The sequence below is a fragment of the Trachemys scripta genome, chromosome 3 (genome assembly GCF_013100865.1).
Source record: "Trachemys scripta elegans isolate TJP31775 chromosome 3, CAS_Tse_1.0, whole genome shotgun sequence".
NCBI classification, from domain to species: domain Eukaryota; kingdom Metazoa; phylum Chordata; order Testudines; family Emydidae; genus Trachemys; species Trachemys scripta.
In genome coordinates, this window is record NC_048300.1 from 65,218,081 (window position 1) to 65,223,124 (window position 5,044).

Consider the following 5,044-nt stretch of genomic DNA (forward strand, 5'->3'; position numbering starts at 1 on the left):
TTAATCTTTATAACAGCTATTTAAATAATCTCACAACAAGAGAATGTTACGTTTGCATCTTGAGTACAAAAGTCAGCGAATGAGAATGTTAATTCTTCCCACGGTACCTATGGATTAGGATACGCTCTAATTCCATGATCATGTACAGTTTATCAAATAAAGTAATATGATATACAATGTTTCTAAATCCTCAAATATGCATATGTAGCCTACTGTACTGCTGTGTACTGCTCACTCCTTTTGCCAGTGGCAAGATACCCTGCACAAATGGATGTGCACTTCAGTATAATACTCTGTGCTTTCCAACTGGGCTGGCTAGGCATGACACTTAGGAGCCTAAGGGTGGAATTTTCCAATGTGCCTAAGTCACTTTTGAAGATTATATCCTAAAACTTCATCACCACGAGAAAAATCTGAATTTGAGTCTGACTGCAAATGTACCGACATATCTGCGCCTCTTGCTGTTTGAGAATATAGCTTTTGGAAACAAATCTACTTTAAATCTTCAATAAATCAATACAGACTTGGGATTTGTGTTAGTATCAGTACAGCATGAACTGTCAAAACGACTTAGAAGTGACAGCCTAAAAGATTAACTGCTTTGCAAATAAATAACCTCCCTCTGAGACTATTGAGCTGCCTACGTTTGATTCACCATAAGCGTTCAGAGTCATTCGCTAGTTTGAGAGAGTGCTACCATTTATATGCAATATTCTGCTTTTAATTATTTTCTTAAATCAATTAAACAAGAGCAAAGCAAGAGGTTACATTTCCAGTTGGTTGGCGCATGGGGTTTTCTCAAGTTAAGGAGGACAGATGATTCCGGACCCTGTGGAGAAGAGTTGAAAGGATTACAATTTGTACAGAGGGCCTTTCTACCAGAATATCTATTTCCTCTCTTGTAATTCAGTTCCCTTTTTAAGGCTGTCGTTCTTGCTTCAATTCTGAATGGGTGGAATTCACACCTGGGCAAAGGGGCAGCACAAGGTCTATGTGGCACTTAAACCTCATTTAACCCATTTCTACCATTATGTCTCCCAGAAGTTAGCCAACGACATAATGCCTTAGGGCTTAAGTGAAATTTAAATGGTGCATTGACCTTGTGTTGCACAGGAGTGAAATTCACCCTCTCAGAATTCAAGCAGAGCCTTGAAAATCCATATAGTTTAAGTGGAACATAAATGGGGTTCATAGGCCTTGTGTGGGTGTGAATTTCACCCAGAGCGAGTAGGAACTCATAGTGCTAAAGGAATTGATGGCAGCTTCCCAAAAAATCTTCAAAGGGAACTATGTTGTGTACTTCTCTGAATACAGAATAAATTATGTACCAAGGAAAATAAATTACTTAAAACCAACAATAATTATAACATTCACTGACCTGAACTAAACTGAAATTTGTCTTTTTTTATGTTCTGAAACAAAGGGAGGACAAATAGGTGAAGTCACATCAAGCTCATTCGGGGGGGGGGGGGGGAAGGAAGAATTATTAATCCATTTTCTCGGTAGGGGGCGGATGCAGTAATTTTGAGTTCTTCACGCATCCTGAACCTGTTGACAATTACTTTCTCAGCTCAGCTACCTCTACATGCACCAAACACACCTGGTTTGAGAATTAAACCAATAAACCACTAAGGAGAGGATATGATAGACTTTGTATAAATCCTTTAAAAATCTTATTTTTCTCAACCTGAAGGTAGTCATTTTGCACCCCACTGTTTTAATTCCTAAAGCTTATTTATAACTATTTTATGTTATCCTAATCTGTCCCTCCTGTGCTGTGGCAACAGGAGGTATATATAGAAAACTTAATGAACAATTTGCAACAAATTGTACATGCAGTGGATTTAAGGTGTCACATATAGTATTGATAGAGCCTAATCTGCTTCACAGTAGTTAGGTTTGTATTTTTGGATGTTTGCACAGTAATCAGTTCAGATGAAATTCACCCCTGTGCAGAACCTCCTTAAGTCCACATCAGCCCTATGCACCATTAACCCTCCTGTGGGACTTGAGGTGATGAAATTCACCCCGTGCAGAATGCCCATAAAATCACGTATAAGCCCTATTTTAAGGACTTATGTGGCCTTTGCTTCATATGCCCAGGGCAGGTCCTCTGCAGAGGAGTAAATTTCCCCCTTAGTACATGACAAAATATGTCTAGCTCTTTTCAGGTGTTGAAGAGGGATCAAGGAGGAAGTAAACTGAAAAAGATTGAAAGAAGAGATAACGAAAATTAATTGTTTTTCGTTCTGTCAGTATATTTGTAATAGCTGAGCTACTTTTACTCCTGAACGTGTAATTGATATAAAAATTTACAGATTACTAGAACTGGAAAGATCATTGCAACATGATGATTTGTACCATAATTGTATACACATAGTGTCAGTAAAATAAAAATACAGATGCAATATTTAACTTGAATCTGAATAGCTTGTTTCTCCATACTGCACGTAACAGGAATGAAATACATTAGGCCATCTCATAAGCCTGGGTCAATGGAGTAATACCGATTAGCACCAGGTGTCCCATCCTGCAAAATGCTGAACACTCTGACCTTGCTCCAGCAAAGCACTTAGGGGTGGATTCATCTCGAATGATACTCCATCTACTGCAGAGCAGTTACATCATGAATGAATTTGGTCCCTAAGCATTTGCTTAATTTTAGGCATGTGAGTAGTTCCACTGCAAATCAATGGAACTACTCAGGGTCTTAAAGTTAAGCATGTGCTTAATTGCTTTGCTGAATCAGAGTTAGAATGTTCAGCACTTTGAAAGACTAAGCTCCAACTTTGAATCTGGCACAATAAATGCAAAAAAACAAAACAAAACCCTGTTGTAAATGCAACATTAAGGTTGCATAGCTAGACCTTGATCCTAGATGCAGGACTGGGCACTTGAAATTTTAAAAGGGCCTGATCCAAAATCCACTAAAATCAAGAGGCAGGCTCCCTGTGATTTCAATGGGTTTGGATCAGTACCTAAGTCAGGAAATTGAAAAATGCAGGATCCAACAGCAATGTTCGCTTCCTGTATGTTGTATTTCACCTTTTCAGTGGACTCAATCCTTTGTAGGGAGTACTTAATCCCCACTTAAACTCAAGCAAAGGGGCAATCTTCCCCACACAACAGCCAGACGAAGCCAGCATTGATGTTGTGGGTCCTGCAATAGTGGAGAACAGAATCCTTCACTCCACCAGGCAGTGGAGCAACTCCAGGTTCACAACTGCTGAAGCAGCAGCAGCCGCCACCAATGCACTCACATTGGGGTGGTGAAGTGGGACAGTGGCTACTGAATCCCTGTAGCCAAAAAAAACCATCTTGTGAGCTGGAGCAAGTCCCCACAAAAATTTCCTCCAAATCTCCTGTACAGAGTACAGACTCCCTGTGTAGCATCTCCAGATCCTTCACTCTCTTGTGTGCACTGGAACAGCAACTGTTTCAATCTGTCTGGGTTCTGCTGGAGCAATGGGGAAAAGAATACAATTTTCCAATAACTGCTTAAATCAGGCTTAAGTCATGCACAGGGCCCTTTAAGGTGTGCTCTGTGCAACACCAAATTCCCTTAATACAGGGCCCAGTTTTGCAGTCTTTCTGCACCCAAAACCTCAGCTAATTTAAATGGGAATTTGGGGTGTACAAGAAATGCAAAGAGACACACGATTAAGCTCAATATTTAACAAGAAAACAGGAACAGAACAGAACACCTCAGACATATAAATAAAAGTTGAAGCTGCCTTTGAAATTTTAACTTTGCATTTCCTGAGTTTTTGTAATTTCCACTATAGATGTGTAACCTCTATCAAGTGGGGTCGGCAGCAACAAGGGCCAGATTCAGTATTTAGGGGGTTCCTCTTAACAATACAAAACAGAAACCGCTCGAGCCCCCACCCAGTCATCTGGAAAAAACTTACCACCACCACTGGGTGCCTCTAAGAGGCAATTCTTCCCCTCCACAAGCACTGAGTCTGGGAATAATAAAAAAGAACTTTTTTATTAAAGGGAAAGGGAACTAATTATTAGTTTGGGAAAACACCACAACCACATTTGAAAGCATGCAGCCATTACCAAAACCTCACCCCACAGTGCATTGGGCAGTGTCCTTTGCCTCAGTTTCCCACCTTGCGGTGGGAAAGTTCAACGAACGAATGTCCCTTTAACACAACACTCCCCTCTCCCTCCTCTGCATCCTATTCACAGCTAGCTGTCCTTGGTTAGCGAAGACCCAGAATTCGCAGGTGTGTTCACAGTGGGTCACTTCCCGTCCCAGAAACAGTGAGGGAGAAATCAAGCAATGACCCTGTGGTCCCTGTGCACTTCTGCAATTGGCTGTTTGCTGCTGCTTCTGCTGCCGCCGCCTCCGGTGCTTGTCTCTTCTACTGCTGGTCATATGCTGCCACTGCTTTTCTCTGCTGCCACTGGTCATATGCTGTCACTCTTGGACGCTCACTGCCACTTCTGGGATGCCATGGTCTGAAGTTCCACTGCTTAACCCAGGTCCTTAATGATTTCACTGGGTAGCAGGGACCCTCACTCAGGGCCACCCAGAGGGGGGGCAAGTGGGGCAATTTGCCCCAGGCCCCGGGCCCCGCAGGGGCCCCCACCAGAATGTTGGAGGCTCCCCCCCCACCTCCCCCTCCGCCTCCACCTTCCCCCATCCCCTGGCATCTCAGCACGCCGCGTCCAGGAGGGGCTCTGGACAGCACTGCAATGGCATGGCCTGAGCTCCTCCCGCTCAGAGCCACATGGTAAGGGGGCAGGGCTGCGAAATCTGGCAGGCCGAGTGGCAGGAGCTCCTGGACACAGCTCGTTGAGGCTCTGGGAGAGGGGGGAGGCGGGGATAAGCGGCATGGTAAGCCCCTCTGAGCCGGGCACCCCCAACCCCATCCCCCCCTAGCTCTGACCCCCAGCTCTGAGCCCAGCCCCTCTGAGCTGGGCACTCCCCGACCCCATCCCCCACCGCCCTGACCCCCAGCTCCGAGCCCTGCCCCTCTGAGCCGGGCACCCCCCCCGACCCCATCCCCCCCACAGCCCTGACCCCTAGCTC